This window comes from Anabrus simplex, chromosome 2 (genome assembly GCF_040414725.1).
Source record: "Anabrus simplex isolate iqAnaSimp1 chromosome 2, ASM4041472v1, whole genome shotgun sequence".
Classification (NCBI taxonomy): domain Eukaryota; kingdom Metazoa; phylum Arthropoda; class Insecta; order Orthoptera; family Tettigoniidae; genus Anabrus; species Anabrus simplex.
The window spans coordinates 490,338,809-490,365,047 of record NC_090266.1 but is presented as its reverse complement, the minus strand read 5'-3'; positions in this window follow the sequence as shown (position 1 = coordinate 490,365,047).

The following is a 26,239-nucleotide window of genomic DNA, read 5'->3' as shown; positions in this document are numbered from 1 at the left end:
AAATTTGTTACGGCATGTCTCGTAGGGTACTGAACCATCCGTTTGAGTTTTATTTTCGTTGTCGAATATTCGTCGTCGCCAATGGTGGTGGTGGTGGTGGTGATGTATTATTACGGTGGTAGACAGGGGGTTGGGGAACAGTCGGCAGGGCCGTAGGGCTTGACGAATATAATGACCTCATATTTTTAGTATCTCTCTCTCTAATTTCTTAAATCAAAATTACGTAACAACAATGGGTGATTGATCGCTCTGAATAACAAATTGAAATAGTTAATAACTTTTATAAGATTTGTACAGTTTACAACAGGTAGAGTGCTCTCAAAGCTTCATTTATAACAAGAGATGAATTAAGTTCTCATTTCCCAAGGTCTATGCGCCTTCAAATGCCAGTGCAAACACCGTTGAACCCTCGCTGCCCATTTTTTGTAAGGGAAGGCAACGCCATTGCAACAAATGAACGGGAAGAACCTCTAAGTAAACAGGAGCGCATTTCTGTTGCTAAAAATCGCGTATGGACTCTCCGAAATATTATGTGCTTTACGTCCCACCGACACAGATAGGTCTTATGGCGACGATGGGTTAGGAAAGGGTAACGAATGGCAAGGAAGCAACCGTGGCTTACATTAAGGTACGGTCCCAGCATTTGTCTGGTGTGAAAATGGGAAACCACGGAAAACCATCTTCAGGGCTGCCGACAGTGGGGTTTGAACCCACTACCTCGCGAATGAAAGCTAACAGCTGTGCGCCCCTAACCACACAACCATTTGCTCGGTAGACGCGAAAATCAGTTCAACTTTTACGCAACTGGCAAGTACTTCGTCGCAGTGCGACAGCAATGTTGCGGATGTTCTTTCAGGTTCTGTGATCGCATCGCCTGTCGAAGTATTGACTGATACTGAATCTACATCGAAACTACTCGATAATATTGAAGTGCATTGTGAATCATCATAAAGTCGCGAGTGTATTTTTCTTGTATACTAACGATTATTAGTAACTGGTGGCCGGAAATATTAATTTTAGGCGAGGAAATCTGTACAGCCTTCCGAACCGCCCAGTACCGGCTTGCGTTCTCTCTCATTGGTCGGAGTACTGCCATGCACACTACTGAAGAGCGAAGAAAAATATGTCAACTCATCGTGGGTCCAGTCCTGGGGGTGGGGGTGGGGGGATGATTAGCTCAGATCCTGGGTTGAGATTTTCGTTTCGAAAATCACGCAGCGTCTGAAAGTGCAACGGGCCTTAAAACCCCCAGCAAAAAAAAAAAAAATGGAGCCATCCCAAAAATAACTGGGATAAGCTGAAGAAAGTTTACACCGATCAGAGGACACAACCCATTATCTACGTAACTTGGGACTACAACGCTTCTGAAGGATTCAATCGAGCGGATTTTACAGCGTATATTGCTTCCCACCTTCCTTCTCTACCCCAGCTCTGGTACTGCTTTGTTCTCTCATTGTAGACATCTAGAAATATCATGCAGCAACTTAAATGGTGTATTTGAAAACGTATTTGTAAAATTTTAGGATTTTGCAGTACATTTCAGTCTGGTCGGAAAATACGTCTGTATAAGCCTATGGAAGAACAAGAATAGAGGAATATTTAAAACATGCAAATCAAACGAAAACAAACTCTCCACTTTTAACGGCCATGCTATCACTAACGCTACCCATCCTTTGTATTATAAACATGGTGGTGACGTAATAAGTTATGTTCCCAAAGCTCTAAAAGAGAAAATGGCGTCGTCAGATTTACATTTCGACATGGGCTGTGACCAGTGGCGGCGCGTTCTATATGTTCAGTGGTTCAGTGAACCCCCCTAGAAATAGATAAGTCTAGGTAAAATGATTTGTCAGAGCCTATTCCTCAAATTTGCTCTGTATATCAGCGCGCGTAGCGGTATTTTTGACATCAACACTCGGTTGCTCTCCGGAACCAGCGAAGAGGTTCAATTTCAGGACTGAACGCGCGGGGCCGTGAGACGTAAGGAGGGTGCGCATGGCGAGGGGCTGTGAGGAGCAGGGAAAACATAGCCCAGGAATCGCTGGCAACTGGACCAGCTATAGACACGAGTTACATCGAGCAGTTCCGAAATTAGCCGAAGCATTGTCAGAGCGCGCGGTTAAAATTTGCCGTATTGGTAGGTTTTGAAGGGATTTTAATTTGGCGATTTTGCCATTCTGATGTAATTAACCGCAATGAGCCAGAATATTTTGCTAACTACGGTTTGTATAGCATCAATAGGCGTAAGTAGCCTAAGTTTATATAATCAAATGAAACTTTTCATTAGTAATACGTGTTTTATGAAAAGTAAACAGCAAAATACATCAACAAATAAATAACAGTAGTCTGCCTAACACTTTCTTGAAGAAGTTATTCCTACGTAAGCAACGTCTTCAAAATGAGGGGAAATTGGATCAGCTTAAAGTAATTGCACCTCATATCCTCTGCCTTTCATTCTTCATTGTTTTAGTAACTTCTTCGAGCTGTAGCCGTGTCTCTGCAAAGCAAAGTCATGTTTCTAATCAAGCAATGTCACTATTTTACATATATGTAAGCATCAAGTAACAATAACAATCTGAACACCTTTTTTTCCACATCAGTGAACCCCCAGACGTTTTATTCACGCGCCGCTACTGGCTGTGACATCTATTTACATATACAGTATATATATATCAACTTGTCCTGACTGACTGACTGGTTCATCATCGCCGAGCCAAAACTACTGGACATAAAGGAATGAAATTTTAGGGATACATTCATATAACAATGTAGGTCCTCACTAAAGGAGCTTTTTTTTATATTCCGTCGCTAAGGGGAGTGAAAATGGGGGGGGGGGTTGAATTTTAAAGTGAGGGTATCTATATCTCGAAAACTGATCAGTTTAGACATGAAAATTGGTATTTGGAATCTCCTTTAAAAATAAACACGTATTTTTTTGTTTTCGGAAAATCCTGTTAAGGGGTGGTGAACGGAAGTGACAAATGCGGTGAATTTGTAAAATGAGTATAACTCAAAAACACGTTACAGACGTGAAAATTGGTATTTGGTAACTCCTTTAAAAATAAGGAAGCGTGTAATTTTATTTTTGGAAAACCTGCTTGGGGAGGGGGTGAACAGGACTCCCAGAGAGGGTAAAGTTTTAAAATGAGTATATCTCAAAAACTAAACATGTTACAGACGTGAAAAATTGGTATTTTTTTATCTCTCTTCAAAAGAAAGTAAAACATACTAAAACATACCTTTTGTTTACGGAAAAATCACTTGGGTGTGGGGAAGGGGGTAAAAGGACTGAAAGAGGGTTTGAAATATTTTTTTAGGATACTGGTATATCAGAATCTGAAGATACTACATACTTAAACATTGGTATTTGGAATCCTCTTTAAAAATAAAGGAAGACTTATTTTCTTGTTTTCGGAAAATCCACTTAAGGTTGTGAAAATAATTGAAAAAGCGGGTGAATTTTAGAATGAGTACCGGTATATGTACAGCATATGTCAAAAACTTTGTATTTTACAGACGTGAAACTTGGTATTTGGAAAGTCCTTCATAAATATAGGAACATATTTTATTATTGTTTTTGGAAAAGGCACTTAACGGGAGTGAGAAGTGAAAAACGAGCAAATTTTTTTAGGGTACTTATATCTCAAAGACTGAAGCTGTTACAGGCGTGAAAATCGGTATTTGGAATCTCCTTTAAAAATAAACATGTATTATTTATTTTCGGAAAATCCACTTAGGTGGGTGTGGGGGAAGGACCGATAATTGGGTTGAATTCGTTTTAGGCGGATACTTATATCTCAAACTGAATATGTTAGACTTGGAAATAGGTATTTGGAATCTCTTTTAAAAATAAAGAAATATGTTGGTTTTATTACTTGAGAGGAGTCTTCTTCTCACGTGTACAGTTCTATGTCGCATGGTCATCTTAGCCCAGAAGGGCAATACCACAATCGTAGTTTACAAAGAGTTTCTGGGGTAAATGAAATTCAGTTTTTCGGTGAGTTTTTATACTTTAGGGATTTTCAGATTATGGTTTAGTACAGTATCGAGGAACGATTACTTTAAACAAATTACGAATTCCACGCGAGCAAAACCGCGGGTAACTGCTAGTATTGACTTGCACTGAACCCCATCTACACCAACGCTGCTGGAGTAAATGATTTTGTATTAAGACTTTCTTATTATTCCTTAGAATGCTTTTTATAAAGTTTAAAAACCTTTGAAAATCTAAGCCAAGCCAAGTACAGCTGTGTCGACAATTCGCTCGCACTACCGCAGTCCAGCTTCTCCAGCGAGCTGGGTTTCCTTGCCGGCGCGAAAGAGAGCTACCCCATCGAAATTTATGTCGCATGGTTGACGCATGCACTTGAAGCTTCCTTGTCTTGAGGGCGTGGCAGGGCTGTGGGCCTTCCCACGACAGCAATTTACGGCGACAAGCCACCTAGCTTGGGTGAGGTATGTTAGTTTTAATACTTGACACTGGACGTATTCAGTGCCACACACTAGAGCAGGGCCTCTTAGGGTGCATGCACCAATGCATTGCGCTGCACACTGTGCAAAAGATGACTTCGCTTGGTTGACCAGAGTGCAGACCCCCACTCCTTGATTTGGACCAATAGCGCTGTCTCTTTCTCCACGCTTGTCTCGCTCGCTCCGCCTGTCTCCCTCTTCCTCACTTGCTCCATAGCGCTCCAAATCCGAGCCGAGCATAGCCGAGTAGCCCAGAGACGAAGCGTTGGTCCGAGCCGAGTGGGACCGATGCACTGTGCACAGGAACTCTGCGCCTCAGTTTGTACGCGTGAGATTTTGGGCGTTTGAGAGGCCCTGCACTAGAGGCTACAAGAAAAATATCAACATGTTAGCAGTATAGCCATTTGCACATCGTCTTGCTAATAAAAATAAGGGCAGTTTATGAAATAAATTTTAATATAGAAGAATATATTATATTTTTGGATTTCGGCCTGTATGAAATGTTTTCGATCAATTCATTGATGGCACGTGTAAAGTATGTTTTCCGATAGCCGCAGAAGAATATTTGTGTTTTCCAGCATGAACATACAGCTAAGCGCGAAGTAAAAGAATTTTGTATTTTGGTTGTCTGTTATGGTGGTATATAGTGAATTTTTGCAGTGTTCCTCGTGGATTATATGTGAAGGTGTTCGCGTGTTCTGTGGCATTCTTCATGAATATAACGTGTGTTATACGTCATGTCTAGAGCCCGGAAGTTAGGCAAAATGCCTTTTTTATCTGATTGGATATATTGAAGAATCAGATAGATAAATGTTTTCGTGTATTTAGGAAGTGTAGAGACAATTTTTATTTTGCCCTTTTTTTTTGCCTATTTTGGCTTCCGTTACATCGAAGACAAAAAGGTTGCACAAATTAAATTACATACTGCCGTCACAAATATCTATTTCGAATATTGTTCCCTGTAAATCGTTTGTTTTCAGGCATTCGAAAGCATTTCTCAACCTATTCATTTAACCTCTGTAAATAGCAGAACCTTCAATAGTGAAAGAAATGCACAAGCATAATGAATACCAGGAAAGAGAGCGAATGAGGGAATTAAGTCTCTTCTCCTTCCTCACACCCCTTTTGCTGTGACAATGCGTAATTACCTGGTATTCCCGACTTAGAAATGATAAGATAATGTAGAAGAGAGTAAATCACTTCTGTCTAACGGGTCAAACATAAAAGAAGCTGTTAGTCTACTGTTGAACTTGTTAAAGGCTGTCCTATTTATCATGCCGAAATTTTCATCGTTGTGTGGTAAATTACGTGGCTATGTTCGCGAATTCGGTTCGGATACACTTTCTACTGATGAGCTAAATTCTTTTTCAAAATCGGTGAAAAATCTATTAATCACGAAAGAAAGTACTTTATAACTCAACATTTCGCAACAACGAAACATAAGTCTAGGTTAAATATTGTTGGCTCTAAGATCAATTTAATATCAACAGCAGTTACAACATCAAGCAGGCAATCTCAGTTTCCCTGGATTTATGTAAAGCTTTCTTCGACTCCGGAACTCCGTTCTGGAAACTGGAAAATCAGTCCTCAGGACGTTTCTGCAGAAGTGCACTAAAGAAAAAGTTCCGTCAGAATCCACATTAAGAAAAACATATTTGAATATCTCCTTTCAAGAGACTCTGCAGAGGATTCGAAGCAGAGTTGCAGAAAAGAAAATCTGAACTACGGATGCAATGGGACGTTACATGGCCAACGTCATCATTGGAACTATGGAAGCAAAGCAAACTGACCTATCATCAGTATTTCTTTTATACGACAGAAGAGATGGAGAAAGCAAATGTTTCCACAGTGGCAAAGTTGTTCACAAATTCATTAATGTTACTCGGGCCGGATGGAATACGGCATGATGATGTCCTACTTTTTGTCACATATGCGGCACCTTACATGAAAAAAGGAGCTATAACCTTGAAAGTTCACTTTTCTAAAATGCTCCACCTCACCTGTCTAGCCCATGGACTGCACATAATTGCTGAAGAGATAAGAAGTTTGTATCCTCACGTGGATACGTTAGTTTCGAATACCAAGAAAATCTTCCTAATATCACCCTCCCGATTCCGGGTTTTCAAGGACGTGGCACCAGAGCTCCCTTTACCTCCACAACCAGTTCTCACCAGATGGGGAACCTGGATCTCAGCAGTCATATATTACAGCAACAATTTGGACAATATACGTGAGGTACTTCACGCAGTATCAGTAGACGAAGTTGCTTCAGTTCGCGAGGTAAAAAAGTTGTTGGACCATGAAGAGCACAGCAATGATCTGGCATTTATAACAGCTCATTATAGTGTGATACCGGAAGCAATCTTGAAGTTGGAGAAAAGAGATGATTCGCTGGTATCATCTATGACAATCTTCGAAGATGCAGTAAATCAACTTCTACAAGCACCAGGAGAAAAAGGAAGTAGGGAAACGTGTTCTGAGTGCTAATGTGGACATTGAAAAAATGAAGAATATTCGTGATGTTCTGAAAGGTGAAAATTCTGTTTTAACTGGCATGTATCCTTCCGAAACAGCTTGTTTCAAATGTGCGCCAATCACTTCAGTGGAAGTAGAACTTTCCTTTTCCATGATGAAAAACGTTCTTTCTGACAGGCGTCTCTCTATGACAGTTGATACTTTGAAAAAGCACCTTGTTGTTGCTTGTAACCAAGGAAAGTAAGAGTAAGTACGCTAATTATGTGATAAATTGATAATAAAGAAATGAATGAGTAATTAAAATACATATTTTCATTAATAATGAGTGAGATTCCTTTTTTGCTTTCACTCCTAATAAATGCCTATTTTAATTACAGTACTGCCTATTTTCAGTATTTCAAGTGCCTTTTTGCCTGCCTATTTTAACCAAAAATAAATGCCTTCCGGGCTCTAGTCATGACGAATATTTTCCCTCGTTTGTCGCTGATGCACGTACACTCAGTAAGCGAGTGAAACTATAAAACTTCGGCGACGGTAAAATATCAGTTAAACTTTGCTGACTCAGTTTAGGTTAGGCTTTTTAAGTTATACACGAATATTTAGTCCCAGTGTATTTTTATGAAAACCATGACTGTACTATCACGAAGCGTCACCGGATGAAACTGTAAGTACAGTACATTCTTTAAAATCTGCTATAGATTAAGTTATGATTAGAGCCCGGATTATATGTAATATAAAAATGAAAAATATGTACATAAACATGTACTTAAAATTGACAGAATATGTAGTTAAATATTTAATAATTAAAAAATATGTAATTAATATCTAAGCTTTATTCAATGTATTCTTGTACACAGAAAAGGAAACAAAACCGAAAAAGTTCAAGTGCAGATATTATTCAATATCTGATTTTCATTTGGAGGCACAATTAATCACTAAATATTTTTCCAATTTTTCTGCGGTCATCGAATGTCTTCTGTCTGTTAGGATGTTCATATACTGTATATATACTGTAAAAAGACCGTTCAACTTCACATGAAGTCACTGGCGCGTATTTCAAATTGCCCGGCAAAGAAATTTTCAGTTGTAGACTTGCTCAAGCAAGGAAGACCAGATAGGCCTTATGGCGACGATGGCATGGGAAAGGCCTAGGAATGGGAAGGACGCGGCCGTGGCCTTAATTAAGGTACAGCCCCAGCATTTTCCGGGTGTGAAAATGGGAAACCACGGAAAACCATCTTCAGGGTTGCCGACAGTGATATTCGAACCCACTCTATCCCGGATGCGAGCTCACAGCTGCGCGCTCCTAACCGCACGGCCAACTCACCGGGTCCAGGCTAGTATTGGACCATCGCGTCTGTAATGAGAATCATAGACAAAACTGATTTCTAACAGTTCTTCGGTGATAGCGCACTTCTTTCCGATAATCCTGGCTAATCATTTCCCGACTCGTGTAACTTGTGACCCTCCTTTTTATATAGTTTTCAGCCATATGACTTTAATGCCTATTTTGAACATAATGAGTTGTTAACGATCCACCTCCACGACTATAACGACATAGCTTTTAAGTTCCACGCAAATATTCTCGCTAACGACACGATTTCAGTGAGGTTCATAACATATTCTTCCATGAAGAGCCAGGAAGACGTTAATATAATAGACTTTTTCATGTTTCTTGGCATCTCTTATGTACTACTATTCTCCTCTTCAGTTCAAAGGTTTGTAGGAGTGCTAGATGAGCAGTCATAAAGCCAAGTAAATGGCGTACTTCAAGTAGGAGGCAACAATACCTTTTCGTCGTCTCACTCGAGTTATGTGCAAGCTCCTTTAAGCCATGTACTACAACAACCATCTAGAACATTTTATATATGAAAAAATAGAGCACAGGAGTAAAAGGGTCGTTCTTCAACACACCAGAAAATTTCAAGCTTCGTCATCACCAAGCCATTTCTGTACGACTTCGTTTAAAGAAAATTAAAACCTTCCAAATATTAATGTAATGTGCAGTGCATTCACTTTATTACATGCAATTGAACTAACGACTTGAACTGCAAGAAAACAAAGTGGTTCCCACTATCACAACCTCAAATATTGCTTCAGTGTGGCTTCTTGGCTGAATTTTTCATAGAGTCCCGGCTTCCATTCCCGGCCTTGCCGGTGATCTTAACAGTGTTTGGTTTATTTCTCGGGCTTGGGGACAAGGTGTTTCTGTTCGTCTTATATCCGCCTTCATTTACATACAACACATCAAATACCGACTATCGTAGAAACACGCAATAATGAATAAATCCTTCCTCACAGGGTTGGTGCAAGGAAGGGGATCCGGCCATAGAACTGGGTCAAATACACACAAAATACTGACCCCAAACATTTGGGGGGAAATCAAGGAAGAAGATTCTTACAAAGTATCCCTGTGTAACCAGAAATATGTTCGCACGCGTTACATGTACGGTATGTGAAATAATACAAGAGAACATCTGCGGTTATCGCACCTCGCAGTGGTAAATGTTCTGATATGTACTGCAGTCCACATGTTGAGCACTAACCAGGAAGGTGCGTGGCGTCACAGACCAAAGACTGCGCGCTTAGGTGCTTCTGCCGATCACTGATCTACAATGTACACTGTATTAACACTAAACATTGGTATTTTGGTATTTGTAACTGTTCGTTATAGGAATGACTTGACTGCAAAAAAAATTCATCATCTGGTTTTGTTCATTTTAAGATTAGTAACTAATAATATACTGATCTATTGTTTTAAGGACGATTTAGATTATTTTACCGCATGTTAAGGGCCAGTCTTCAGAATCTTGCAAAAATTCAAATTCCATAAGTTCTGCTCACGCATGTTCATGGAACTAAAACGCAGGTTATTCGCATAGTTCGGAATGTCATATAATGTTACCATAAAAATATGTTCTAAATAATATCAAATTTGTACACGGAGTTAAAATTCCCATGTTTTCAGAGGATTACTTTTCGACGACTATTTTGAGTTTAAAAATTATATCTTTTATTAGAATTCTCTCTGCAAGGCGTTTAATTAAAAACATGTGGCGTGGATGTAAATTTTATGTAAAATATGTAATTGTCTTAAAAGTGTGTAGTGTAATGTGATATATGTGTAAACACATGGTGTGCTAAAATTGAATGTAATGACCTTAGTAGCCAAATTCATCAACATTTCTAGTTTCCAGACAGACACATTCTAAAGAAAACACCAATACGTAATTCCCAAGACCCGGGTTTTGATGACATGTCCTTTCATATGAGGAATTATAGACATTGCTAACTTCAGTCTGGATCATGAGCCCATATTACAGAAATGTGTACGTATTTATTAAGTCATTTTTTCGTCATTCTTTGCAATATTGTAATTTTTAGTTTTTTTTTTTCAATTTTAGCTTTTTTTTCTTCAGAAATTGCCATTTTCTTGTTCTACGTTATTACGTACCCACTCATGTGCATTTACTTCCTAGTGATCAGCATATCTTAATATCATCGGGGTTTCGATTATTTGTGAACACTCGAACTTCGGAAGATGGATCCCTTAATTGGAGCTTCACAGTGTACCAGAACGTGCTGGTTGTACAGTGGCCTCAACGTAGGAAGGTGTCTGATGAGGGGAAACGTTACGGCAACTGCCTCAAGAGCGACAAAGTTGCGGAACACGTGTATCGCGACAAGTTCCAGGGATGTCCTGCGACATTTTTTGCCGTGTTTGGGACTGTCACGATACAAAAGTTGCATGTCGCAGGTCTCCCATTCGAAATGAGATACATGATACTAATGTTGCGCAACATTCAACAGGGACATTCCTCCAGTAATTGTAAACGGTTCTGTAGTCAAGTATCAGGAATGTGTTAAGAATTTAGGTATTCTAATGGATAATACTCTGTCCTGGACCTGTCATGCCAAGCACTTGGTCAAGAAAGTGTCTGGCATATTGCATCAATTTCGACGAAACTTGCCGTATCTTCCTTTCTCAGTGAGAAATATGTTGATCCAAACTATGGCATTTCCTATTTTAGATTACGGCGCAGTAATTTACAGCGATATCTCCGAGAAATATAATAGCAAACGCCAGCGTATTCAGAATGCCTGTGTTCGATTAGTCTTCAATATTCGTAAAGACTGTCATTAACATCTTACTACAAAGCCGCAGAGTGGTTGAAACTCAGGGAATTTTTCTGAGAATTTTAAAATCTAATGCCCCCTTATATTTGACCAAGTCCTTTGTTCAGATGAGTCAAGTGCATGGTCGGGACAATAGGTTTACAGCTAACACCCTTCACGTTCCACAGCATCGTACGGTAAATTGCAGTAAGTCGTTCATTGTCACTGCCTCTCAATTATACAACGATCTTAAACTATATGAAATTCAGCAAAGTAGTGTAGGAACTCAGAAAAAATCTCTTAAATACCGCTACCTTTCCACTTATTAAGCCATGTAAATGAATTTTCACCAAATTAATTAAATAGTACGAAATATCATAACCCTCTAGATACATTTTAGATGCTCAGTTCTACTCTTAATTCATCCTCGGCTTTAGAATTCTTAGGTTTCTATTTCGTCTTCGCTTCCTTGTTAGTATAGTGTATGTTTATGAAATGTTAAAAGCATTATTGTAAACTCCTAGATGTTTAGTTTTTAATCTTATTCTTATATCCTCAGTAGGAAAATGTATCTTACGCTTTTTATGTATTCTTTTATTAGATTTTGTATGTTAGATTATACATTTAAAGTGGTAGTTAGTTACAGCCAAAGGGACCTCTGGTCCTACTTGTAATTAACTTTAAATAAATATATTTCTATTTCTGAACGTGTCACGAGACAGTCCCGAGACACGCCGATGCCAGTGTGCACATAACCGCCACTTGTTGGTGTTGTGTTTCGTGTTCTGTTGTTTTGCGATGGGAACTACTCTAAAAATCATTGAGGATTTACACACCCTCCCTTGTTTTGGGGATGTTATGTCTACCGGGTATAAAAAGAGACAAACGGAGGGAAGCAATGGAGTCTCTGGCTAAAAAGTTCATTATGTCCATTCACGAGATGGAGAAAATGATTCACAACATTCAAAGCATATAAAGCAATTTCTTGCGCAATTTCGCGCCGATTCCTGTGGTGCAACTGGATCTATAGATGTGGACGCGGGACATTGTATCCCAACAGTCTAGAGACAGTGTCTCGCAACTGTCCCCATACAGTGTTCCGCGACTTTGTCGCTAGGTGTGTACTAGCCTTTAGATTTGCGTACTGCCATTTAGAATTAAAGTATACCTCTGGATCTCAAACAGGTATTGAATTGCAATGGAATGGATAAGAATAAATTAATTCATAATCAAATATGTCAGAAATCATAATACTTGGAATTTATTAGGGGTTTTTTGTTAAAATTTTGCATCAGTAACTGACCTATAACTTGACATCAATCCGTCAGGACGCTTGCTCGGCGTTGTAATATATGAACTGATCGCTGCGTACCAGTATGGTATAACATTCCAAAAAAAAGCTTTGATTTCTATTTACTGGTTTCTGAGGCGTGTCTCTCTCTCGCATGTGAACTGCCTTCTACTACCAGACTAACGTTTAAACTACACTTTTTACATTCTCTGCTCCACCACGTGATACACTAAGCTTAGCGCTATTCACCCCTTTTAATAATTTCGTACCTTAACTCATAGGTGGGCAGTGAGAGAGCCCCGCTTCCTTAAGCTAACGGCATGAGAGCGGGAAAAGCAAAGATCATCTGACTTTTTTATTGTTAGTGCTGTAAAGACTAAATCTCGATATGTGGAGTCAAGGCGCATGAGAAGCCACACCATACCTGGCGGAGAATGTGTTTACTTAATACACCCGTACAGTTGGTTTGTCGTTCATTGTTTATGCTGTATTCCTCAAACACGCTTTTATGTTAGCGTACAGTATTTCTATGAGTAGGGTAATGTACGGTAATTTGGTGATATTTATAGATTATAACAACATAAAGGGGAAAAATAAATGATTTATTTCCTTTAAATTTCTTGTATCATATAAAACAGAACATTCTGCATGTGCTCGACATTTTCGTGACTGGTTACTTTTTACATGGCCGAGAAGTCACCTCTGCGTACAACCATCAGGGGGTCTGCCCCTTCACAGCCTGTTGGATGGCTGCCTTTTCTGTCGGGGATGTTGCCTTAGCCTTTGAGGCAGTAGGTTGCTACTGTTAACCTCAGTTGCCAGGTGCCCCTTCCGCCAGTTCCACTGTACCAATAAATTTTATTTCCGCCTTCATTGCCGTTGAGGTCTTTACCGTAACCCTGGTTAGGGCCCATTACAAGGTACTATCGCCCGGGGCAGGCGACCCAAAGTTTTTTAAAGAGGTGTTGCTCCTCCATCACTCGCCATTGGTCCTGACTTGCGACAGACAGAGCCTGGTTTCCTCAACAGAGGTACAGGTTGGTTGGGTTAGAACAGAACATTAACTGTAGGTTTTGATCAGAAATGTTTTCTTGCAACTACTTCATCTTAGGGCCGGTTCTACCATCTGCTGGTAAAGTGGCTGGCAGCTGCTCGGGAGGTAAACTACCTGGGGGTGTAAATCAGCTGGTATTTTGCCTTGCGTGCAACCACCTCCGCGCGAGCGCTGGGTAGCTACCCGGAGCTAGACACCGGTATACGGAGTTGACTAGACTGGTTTTCGGCGATTTCTCGCTTTCGAGTGTGGTGCTATCTATCGTCAGATGTATGAAGCTCATTTCGATTGTCTTATTTTCCTGTGCTTGCATCAGTTGATTATCATCAAAAAGCCTAATAAGGGGAGTCTTAAGAGTTATGGACAGCGATTTATGTGAAGCTTTCGTGATTTTAATCTATGAGCTTCAAAATCAATACCTAATTGTGATTAAAATCTCGATATTACATTTTCTTACGCCAGTTATAACCTGTCATGTAAGGCAGCGTTTTTGGAAACTATTGTCGTACTAGACTGATCAAGCCGCTCGCTCCGTAATAGAAGGTGCGCTGGTTTTCATCGTCTTTCTAATTTGCATTTAATAATTTATTTTCGTTCCTTGCCGTTGTTCTTAACTCTCTTCTTTACGCGCTTCCATATACGTATATACACCCTCATCTTCCTTACGGACTTATTGCCTTTGAGCATTCTATCTACAGGCTTGTGTGAATTGATTAAATATCTCCACGATGCTCTATTTGCAACTAGCACTTTGACCTCATTTAATTCCACATGCGTCCATTTATTGATAATGCATTTCATTCTAATGTTTAACTTTATGAAGATAGAGTTGGAAGGTTCTGTTAAAGAACTAATCGGGATAAATATCCATTCATAAGAAGAGGAATTCGGGAATGGAATAGTTTCCAATTTCTTCGAAATCATTTACAAGAAGACTATGTAAACAACTGATAGGGAATCTGCTACCTGGGCGACAATCCTATATGCTATATTAATCATATCATCACTTTCTATAAGTAGCAAACTTATAAAGCATTTTCCTAGCAGACATAATATTCTGATTAAACATTTCAATGAAATATATTATTAACAAAGGAACGTATGAAAAGAGGCATACAGATTAATACAACGCTAATAATGAAAATAAGAAAAAATCGTCATTATGAAGGCTCGAACCCGTATACCCCATATTATGAAGTGAGCGCGTTAACCGTTAAGCTACAAGAGAGCTTGGGGTATTTAGGATACATACACTAATTTATACTTGGTATCTGAAAACTGAAAAAGTAGAAAATTAAATCCCATTTTAAATTATTTCCCCCCTACGCTATCAATGCGAGAGGCTGGTGTGACCGTTGCAACTCAAAGGAAGCATTAATGTTCAAAATCCTGCAATACAATATCGATCACTGTTACAGTATAATGCTTTTTTCAATATACTAAGCTAATTTGAGTTGTATGTCACCAGAAACACAGCTAATAATGTTCAGCTCTCAAAACTTGCCCGGCAGGTAGTCTTATCGGGCCCTCGAAGTGACCGATAAATTAAGCGCCGGGTAACGACGATTTATGCTGCCGATAGCGCTACCTGGGACTGGTCGAACGGAAACATCCTTTTACGCGGAGGGCAAGTTACGCGCTACTTTACCAGTAGGTGGTAGAACCGGCCCTTGATCTCATATATGATTTTGTGCAACTCAATTGAGTCAGGTCATTTGGTGATACATATGCAGTAGGTGATAGTAGCAAGGTAATTTGGTGATAGTTATTTTAGAAGACTTTTGACTTTCAAGAGTCGTATAACTACATTTGACAGGAATTGTCGTGTTACGATGAGTCTTCACAACACACGTGACACATATACACGATTATGTCGTCATCAGTATCTTGCGATTGGCAGTCTTAATGCACAGTATGTCTACAAGAGCTGCACTGAGTCCATTTTGCCTCAGTTTTGCGTTTTGAGTCATTAGGGTTTTTTTTTCATATGACATATATCCAATCATCATCTAACTTGACACCTAAAGGTCCGGGAATAATAAGTCAACATCAGCCTTGCTCGGTCTTCTTTCCTCCTACTGTCACTGCTCGGGAGGGGTGTGGCACTGTGCGGAAGAGTCTCTTCTGCTTTTTGTGAGTCTTTCATATCTTGGTTCACTGGGAAGCTGAAAGAAGTACTCAGCATTGGAATTTGAGTCTGCAGATTAACTTCTTTCTGAGAAAGGTTTCTTAGTAATGAGAGATGAGTCAGTAGCTGCAGAAGAGGTATCATTTTGGTTAAAAGGTTTGGTTAAAAGTCCGCACTTGCCAAATCATTACAGCTGAGTGTTACAAAATCTCATACCTCAGTAAGTGAAACGGTCCAAGGATTTACCTGAGCGCGGGACAAAGGAAAAACCCAGGACACCCAGCTGACAACAGACGAGCTGAAAATTAGAACAGGTTTTATGGTGGCATTCCTTTAAAACATTATCACCAAAAAACCTTACTTCACCCTACAGGTAGTAGTCAAAGGCGTATTTAATTATCATGTCAAAATAATTAATTTTGTTTCGTACGTATAACTTAATGAAATTATCATAATTAACCGTATTTACTTAGCACGTGGCATTTGGATAAAATATAATTTATTTTGTTTCCTCACCATAATCTAATGCACTGAATTGAACGAAATATTAGGCACAATAAAACTGTTAAAAGTTTAAATATGTTTAGATACGCACCCCTTCACTATCGTCGCGGCCACCAAGTTAGGCGGGTGAGGAAAACTGCGCTGTCGTCAGAAATGGGAACGGCGAAGCGACAGATGGTCGAGAGTCGATTACCCCTGGGCACGGATTGGCAACGCTGATCGTGCAGTGCTGTCAAACTGAAGCCAATCCGCTCCAGGCCACGTTACCCGAGTCATTCCCTGTCAAGCAGCTGTTGAGCTCGGATCGTAAATGCAGTTAAAGATGGATAGTGAATGTGAATTGATTTGGGCTCAAGTCAAGTGGCAGAGAGGAACAAGACATTCAAAATAAAGGGCGTAGAAAAACTCACGTCAGAAGCCATCGACCGTGTGACTGTTGCAGATTGGGAAAAGTGTTTCAATCGCGCGGAAGATATTCAAACAGACGATTGGGCCAAGGAAATAGTAAGGGACGAAAGAAAGGAGCCATTCATCATCAGTGTAAAAGACGACTCGACAGATAGTGAGATGAGTGATGAGTGACTAAGACTGCCTTGAAGCCAGAAACCGATCCTTACTTCATTGTAAATTAACGTAAACCTATTCTTTAAAGTAGTTCTTTTCCTATATTACTCGGTACGATATACAGTATTCAAATATTTAAAGTTATAATGTAAAAAAACTGATACGGATTAATATGTAATCCGAAAGTATTTACGGGGTTCTGCAGCCTGTGCTGGTGCGCGCGCCCCGAACTGCCTCAGCTAGCGACATTTACATGATCGCTTTCCGAGCCATTTTCCAGGAAAATTACAAGACTCACGGAAATATGTTTCAGATAAAAAAAATATGTCAGGCAATTTTTTACATTTTTCCCGCAGACAAAATTTTATTGGCTGGAGAAATAAAAACTTGGCCGCTTACTGAAATTTTCAATACATGATTCTACGAATTTAAACTTACTCGCTCATGATTTTATTTTTCATAATGATTTAAAGTGGTTTATATGGAAAATAGTTATACCACTTGAATCAGCAGTCTTTTCTGAAGCTTGTAGTATAATTTGTCTCGAAACATTGTATGAAGTAACATCAGAAGCTTGAGAGAGAACAACTTGCCTCGCGCTCCGAAATGATGTGTTCAGTTAGACATTTCTTCACCAGTTGCTACATAACCTTGGCAACAGCGTAATTTCTTTCACCCGCCTAATTTCGTGGCCGCGACAATAGTTTAACTGAGAGCCGTTCAAGCAGCTGCTAGGCTGTACCTTCCGTCAGAGCGCATACTCTGCTCTAGAGCCCTGCGCGGATGTACTAAATATTATCCGCACCCGCACTTCCTCCACCGCACCCACACTTCCTTCATCCGCAAATGGTTATCCGTATCCGCGGATATTGTTAATATTAACTACAGTATATAACACCGAAGGTACTGAAACGGATAGATATGTTAATATAATACAATAGGCCTAACACCTGGCATCAGACCCCCACAGTCACAGGTTTGAGGGATTTCTTCTTGCGACAACTACCGACGTATTGACCTTTGTTCCTTCCTTCCATTAATTGCGAGCAGGAGCCAGTTAGGTCAGATTTACGGGTCACCTAACGACAAGCAAAAGTAAGAGTAGACTATACCTGAGTGAAAATTAATGAACTTCATTATCCGCATCCGCGAATTGCGGATATTGTAATTATTATCAGCAAAATTATCCGCACTGCCATACAATTTGTGTTCGCCAAGGCAGTAACTTCCCGGATATCCCTGCGGTTCTGTAAGAGTTGCGCCGAGTAAAATTTGCGCCGTGGAGATTCCCCGCCGGGAGTAGAAGTGGTTTGACAGCTGTCTTAAGCATCTGCTACCTGCGCTGCACCGCAGGGGGTTATTTCCAAGTTCAAGGAATGTCTGTGAATACCTGTAGTACTGAGATTTTGAAATTAATATCTAAAAAACTATTATTCACTCTTTTTTTTTGCTAGTTGTTTTACGTCGCACCGATGCAGATAGGTCTTACGGCGACGATGGGACAGGAAAGGGCTAGGAGTGGGAAGGAAGCGGCCGTGGCCTTAAGGTACAGCCCCAGCATTGGCCTGGGGGAAATCACGGAAAACCATTTTCAGGGTTGCCGACAGTGGGGTTCAAACCTACTATCTCCCGAATACTGGATACTGGCCGCACTTAAGCGACTGCAGCTGTCGAGCTCGGTATTCACTCTATCAATGTTGGTCTCTTGCACATTTCGAAAACCTGCATCGTATTTATATCAGTGAGTGAAATGTGTATAACTACGTAGTTTGACTTAATTTACAAACCAAGTGTGGAAACATGGAGTCAGTCTTTCAGTCTTATGAAGAATATCCACAGCCTGTTTGTAGCTAACTGACAGGGTCAGGAATAGAATGAATGAAGAATGAAATACCGCTAAAGGAAGAAAATACTGCCGAATGCGAGATCTGACGTGCTTTTGCGGACAAAGATTAATGGATGGCAAATGAAATGTAGCGAATTTGTTGAATAAAGAATGACCAGTGAAAACAGAAAAAAAAACTGTCTCACCCTACGTTTCCCCGACATGCACCCCTTATGAAGTGATAAGAGTTCAAGAATGAACCATAGCTACTGCCAAAGAAAGGAAATTGTGTGCCCTGGCGAGGCCTGTCCCATTCCCCTGGGTATAAAAGATTAATAAATGACAAATGAAATTGTTTCAAACAGTGATGCTGATATAAATATGAAGAAATCAGAAATAATATTTTGAACGCCAGCTTTGTCCAGCATAAGCGCTATCTAAGGTGATCATAGATTTAACCCCCGGAACAGTGATGGGAAGCCTACGTTCCATCAGCGTCATGAAGAAGCTTTTTTAAATCTTAACAATAACTGAAATTTACAGTTTTCCGCCACAAATGTTCATTCTATCAGCGTTGTTTCATTATGTCTTATTGAGACGATCTCCGTTGAACTTAAAACAGCCGCTTAAGTATTACTTGAATGATTTGAAATTATTTAACAAACCAAGTCTAGCAGTAAAGAAAGCGGCCATTCGGCCTTGTCATCCTTATGAAAACTAATGCCTATATACATGATTTAAATTTTCGGTATAACCTTGTCAGTGTCTTAAACCTAATATTTACATTGTATATTTACAAAGTAAGCACCGTTGAATGAACGGTTCAGTACTAAATGTCTAATCCAGGTGGAGGATGTAAGACATGTTCCCTGTGGAATTTCCAAACAAGACCTCTAGTTCCTAGAGTGATTAACGACCACGGCGCAAGTTTTACTGATTTTAACACGGCGCAACTCATACGACACCATCCCTGCAGGGCTCTACCAGCACCTCCTACAGAACAAGGCCTGGCAATACGTTTCGAGACGTCACGCGAGCTCTCGCAGCGTGAGTGGATAGTAGATGAAGCTAATTCCTTGCGATAATTGAAAAATACGCTGCTTAAACTACATTCTAAGAATATTCTTTCTCGTATGCGCTCATATCGGAAGCGAAATTAGTAATATACCGTAATAATTAGGAAGAACAATTAAAAATGCAAAAAGGAATATAATTCAGTTTTTTAAAGGTCTTAATACTGAACAACTTTAATAATATGCCTTTGACACTTTCTTTCGTATATTTAAGAGTTAAAAAAAAATGATCAGTTCCTTTTACAAAACTGAACTTGCTGATGAAAGATAAAAGATCAAAAACAACATGTAAGTACAGCAAAAACTATTAAATAAAAAATAACATAAACTACCTTACTTACAGTATGTTAGTAGCAGTCCAGGAACATACAAGCTGTAATGCTCAGTGTTCTCGGTCATGAAAACGGTAAACCTTTTTTTTTACAATTGAAGCCTAACATACATAAGGGGATGAAGAGCTCCCAAAATTTGGCTGTTTTGCAGTGAGAATGATTACAGTACATGCCAACAATAGTTTGTTCATCAAGTCGTCAAAATTATATTCGCGTTCCCTAGTGTATATAAATGTACTCACATTATTTTGGACCCTGATTCAAATAACCAGAACAGAGGGAAAATTGAAATGAAACTGAAAATAAAACAACTTATTAAAATATATGAACTTAAATTTGAAGAGTAGCATGCCAATTCTGATAACATTTGAACTGACCTTCACCCAGACACTTTCTGAAATTGTTTTCAATTTAACTTCACCAGGTTGCTTATCATTGAAATTGACATGAGATGATCATGATATAAGAAAATATAAAAAGAAATCTCTATGAACAGTAATTGTTAAAATCCTAAGAACCATGTTAAGATCTTGCATCTCTGCCATTACATTAATAAAAATGTAGCAGAACACACATTGAACTATTCATTTCATGCTTTATGAACCAGCTGCATTGTATAGATATGACACACATGAGATCAATTAAGTAATTAATCCCCAATTTTTGACAGATACATGTTGCATTCATTACATGCAATAACAAAAGCTGGAAGGAGTACTGTCTCCAAGAGATAATTCATAACCAGAGTGTAAATGGGTTATAATACTGGAAGAGGAAATTCATAATTGAATTCACAATTACTCAAACAAGAATGTTTACTACTGAAGGAACTTTCCGTGAATAACTCTGAATTCAGAGTTTACACATCCCCTTTCAATGGAATTCATAGAGGTTCAACAACTCGGTAATTAATAATAGTAATGTACTCAAAAAATGAGAGCCTGACCTTAACACAGCAATGAAGATGTGGTATAGGCTCTTCTTGATTAAAATGAAGTAAACACACTGTTCCTTTTCAATGCAGTTCCAGTCTTGTTTTACAGATATTGAACTTAATTTTTCTTTAAATTCCTGGAAGTTCTTGACAGAAACAGTACTGGCATGATCTTGATAGGTCTCTAAACTTTGAGCAAGAGCTTTGGCCAAACTTTCATTGTCTACTCGACAACGCCCATCATCTGGAGCTTCTCAGTGGGCAGATGTGGTATGAGAAAAGTACTCTGGGCAGTTTGGAAACTGAGAAAGAACAGCTCCTAAAACATTTAGACCAAATTAGAATGCATTCACCTAGATATAAATGCACTCATCTATTAATTCATGGCACCACTTACCTCACAGGACTATGTCATGTCTGGTTGATTTTAATATAAAATGAATAGCACACCAGGAGACAGAGAAAATCATTGAGTGAATGTAATTTACAATAATTATATAGAACCTAACATAATTGCAATAAACACAATAACATTGCTGTCTAGCCTGAACTAAAAATATTAACCCACACTAAGAGGTATATTCCCTCATGTCATATATTAAATAGAACTGCCTCACTTGCAGTTAAGGGCCCAGCACAGTAAGAATACTTGAAAGCCAATACCTTACATGCCTTCATAATGTATAACTTTTGCCAGAATATCACTATACTCACAACAGTAGTCCTATAAAGTAATGTGAAGACTCATCACATCCCAAACTAAATGTTCGGTAATAACTGGTAAATTCAATACAGCAAATGCTTAAATCAGGAAGATATAAATCACCCCGAAAAAATCTACCATTTCATTTATAGGCCTAAATAGCAAAGATATTAGAGACCTATCCACAAACCTTTCACAAGCCTTGGGTTAGATAAAGGTGCAGTCAATAATTTCCCATTTCTCTCCTCATACATGCCGGTCGTCCATTCAACCTAATGAGTTTTGAAATGGAGCTCGCACATCTACAACACAGGGCTCCATTTCAAGGACCATTCCACAACTTCAGTCATTGAATGATTGAAATCGGATATAATACACTAATAACTAAGACTTAGCTTTGCATTTTTGGAAGGAACGGAATCATCTCGGCGAATAGCTCTTGACCACTTAGCTCTCTCCGAGTCGTCAGTTGGAAACGAGAAAACACTGACTTTAGGGCAGTGCGATAATTGTCCTTACTATTTGGAACACTGCATTTCTGAGGCATCGTTATTCATAATTTGAAAAACAGTGATCGCGATTCACAGCAACACGCCATTGAAAATAAACTCAGTTCTAACCCCACGTGGTGGCCATGCCAGCACTTTCAACACAATTTATTAATATTAACAATTTATAAAAACTGACACTTTTAACATAATTTACACTAATAGGAATATTAAGCGAGTGTTAACACACAAGACTCGCTTAAGATTAATATAATAGATGAAAAACACGCATAACTGGAAAACACGTCCTAATACACCAAGCGGCACCAAGCTGAGATACTGGCATGGGCCCACGCGCACATACGTCATCAGCTACTCTCATTCGTGTTGCCAGGCCTTGTTCTCTAGGAGGTGCTGCAACTGGTATCTCGACTCGTCTGGCCAGACGATCTTTTTCCATACGTCGAAAGTCCAAATTACCTTTGCTCATTTCAGTCATTGTGCTTTCTGGCGTGCAGTGAGCAGAGGTACTACTGTGGGATGCTCATTCCTATACCCTGATGCGAGCAGATTTTTCTGGATGGCATAGCTGTTCATACTTAGTTTTTATCCAGCATTGCATTCGATAGTGTTCTGCTGTGCCCTAGGCCTATCTATGGCCTCTCATCATCCAAGCTAGCCGACGTTGACTTTCGTTGTAATATACTGCATTTTTCCCAGGTGGTGGTATTCCCCGAATCCCGCGTAGGCCTATTGTGAAACATTGGACGCGGTGGCCCGTGGAAAGCCCAGTGCCTTCACGCCTTCTGCGATGGAATTACCCAAACGCCGGGCACCGATAATCTGGCCACAATCAAATGGGTAGAGATCTCATGCCTTCTCCATCTTGTGGCCAAGTGTTACACAGCCAGTACGAGATCCGACGACATCGCAGACACGAGCTTCGCCCTACTATTACATTCACCGGGCCGACCACAGTACCATTTTCCAAAACAGCAGCCATTTCTAATTCATTTGCTCATCATGCAGTTTTGTGTCTTGGTATGCAAGTCCTATCAACTAATAAAAGTAAGCTATGTGCACATGACATCGGCTACGCGTTCCGGTAACATTTGTATTTGCCAGACCATTTGAAATCCTAAAATTAATTTTTGTAAACGCGATCAAGAGTATTGGCGACTGGGCACTTTCTAAACGTTTTTGGTATTAACAAGCTTGTGGAAGAGCGCTTGCTATTGTAAACTTTACGGTGTTGTTTATTGTGATATTTTTACGATAGATTGTAAAAGGTGTCGTGGGATTTGAAATTACTACCTTTGTAACCTTAAGTCAATGTAAAATTGGAATTAGACACACGAGCGCGAGGTCGATCGCATAGAGTTCTGTCGGAAGTTTGCGTGGCTAAGAACTGAACAGATTAAGGCGACAATTTTTGGTATACATACATCTTCGTCGTAGAATGTTACGCCTTTCAGCGTTCAGTCTGCAAGCCTCTGTGAATTTATTAATCGCCGCCACAATTCTGTTTGTAACTAGGTGTCTGGCCCCGTTTAGTTATATACCTCTTCTCTTTAAATCGTTGGAAACCGAGTCAAACCATCGTCGTCTTGGTCTCACTCTACCCCTCCCACCCTCCAAAACAGAGTCCATTATTTCCGTAGGTAACCTGTTCTCCTCCATTCGCCTCACACGACCCCATCACCGAAGTCGGTTTATGTGTAGACCTACAGCTTCGTCCATCGAGTTCATTCCTAACTTAGCCTTTCTTTCCTCATTCAGAGTACCTACCCTCCTGCCATTGTTCCCACCTGTTTTTTACCAGCAGTCATCCTCGCTACTTTCATTTTTGTTACTTCTAGCTTATGAAAAAGATATCCTGAATCCACCCAGCTTTCCCTCCCATAAAGCACAGTTGGTCTGAAAACGGACCGATGTAAATATAGTTTGGTCCGGGAGCTGACTTCCTTCTTACAAAATACTGTTGATCGCAACTGCGAGCTCACTTCACTAGCTTTACTGCACCTTGAATCAATTTCACTATCCTACCATCCTAGGAGGAAACACACCCTTTCAGCTTTGTGTTCCCGATCTGACATTCAATTCCCTTGGATTTCTTAACTACTGACATCAATTTAGTCTTAGGAGGGTAATTTTCATACCATACTTATTGCACCTATTTTCAAGTCCAAGATATTAGACTGCAAGCTTTCGGCACAATATGCCATTATGACCAGGTCGTCAGCATAGGCCAAACATGCTTAGTACATGTTAACCAAATTGAATCCCTCCCTGCCTGCCACTTAATACCTTTCATCAGATGATCCATGTAAACTACGAACAATAAAGGTGAAGTATTACAGCCTTGTCTATCCCCTGTAAGTACCTTGAACCAAGAACTCGTTCTGTCAGTTCAAACTGCAGCCCAATTGTCAACATTAATGCCTTTGATTGATTTTAATAATCTGCCCTTAATCCCATACTTTCCTAATACGGCGACCCTCTTTTTCCCGTGGTACTGTCATATGCCTTCTCTAGATGTACGAAACAAAAATATAACTGTCTATTCCCCTCGTAGCATTTTCAGTTATATGCCACCTACTGAAAATGTGATCCTGACAGCCCCTGTGTGGTCTGAAACCACACTGGTTTTCATTCAACTTCCTCTCCACCACTGATCGCACCCTCCCTTCCAAGATACAGGTGAGCACTTGGGTGCCTAGTATACTGATTGAGATACCTCGCTAGTTGTTGCAATCCTTCATGTTCCCTTGCTTATAGATAGGTGCAATTACTGCTTTTGTCCAATCTGAAGGTGCTTTACTAACAGTCCATGCTAATCTTATTACTCTGTGAAGATATTTTATGCTTTCACAATTTCAGGTCTAATTTCATCTATTTCTTCTGCTTTGTGATAATGGAGTTCATTTACAATCCTTCATCAACTGTAATTTCACGATCTTCCTCCTCTTCCTCCTCCTCCGAATGAGCTCGGTTGTTTGGGACGTCACCACTAAGATAGCTTTTTACGTTTAGATTTTCAGAATATTCCTTCCACAACTGCAGTGATTTCCTGGGATCTATTATGAGTTCACCTGATTTACTCAAAGCACAATTCCTTTTTCCCTCCCTTCCTAAGATCTTTTATTACTGTCCAGAAATATTTCCTTGCTGCTTGACATTACCGTTCTAAGTTATTACAAAAATCGTCCCACTGCTTCTTCTTGGATTAAAGAACTATTTGTTTCGCTCTGTTTCTTCCCTCTACATACATTCCCTGTCTGCAATAGTTTTTGTTTGGAGCCATTTCTGATACGGCTTCTTTTTATGTTTACAAGGTGCTCTCACTTTATCATTCCAACAAGATGTTGGTTTTTTGCCATTCCGATGTGTAGCGGTGCATATCCTTATGAGTGGGGTACCACCGTGGATAGTACGACGACCTGTAATAATCCTGGATCTGCACACTAGCCCGAAGGAAAACACTGGCCCCTCGTTTTATCGGAGGCTCTTCCTGTCCATTGTTGGCCGGTATCAAGATTCAGTCATCGTTTACACGGATGGCTCGAGGGCACAAACGAATGTGGGCTGTGCGTTCGTTGTCGACAATTATATGTTTCTTTTTGATCTCTCGGAAACTTGTTGCGTGTACACAGCAGAGCTCTATGCTATCTGTGAAGCTCTGCGGTACGCACTGTCCGATGAGCGCCGACACTATCTGCTGTGTACCGACTCCTTGAGTTCACTACAGTCTGTTGATACCTGTTTTCCTCAGCACCCTCTGGTGCAGCGGATCCAGGACCTGCTGGCCGGGTGTTCGGATGCCGGCACCAGAATCACGTTTATGTGGCTCCCAAGCCACATAAGTGTAGAGGGAAACGAGTTAGCTAATAAGGCTGCCAAGGAGGCAGTTACACTGCCCCCTTGCCTTACAAGGTTCCAGCAAGTGATTTTCGCACTCAGCTGAGACATCTGGTTATGTCCCATTGGGGGATGGATTGGCAGGCCATTCCACTTCCAAATAAGCTGAGAACGATAAATGATACAACGAAGGTATGGAGGAATTCCCTTCGGACTTCTCGGAGGGAAGCAGTGGTATGTCGTCTTCGGATCGGCCACGGTATAGCAACGCACTCCTATTTACTGAAAGGAGAACCCCCTCCGGTGTGTACTTGCGGCGATCATATTTCCGTGGAACACATCCTTACGTAGTGCGTCGACCTGGTCGATTTGCGCCGTAGTCTCAAAACTCCCGAGTACCATCTCCCTCATCCTGCGAGATGAC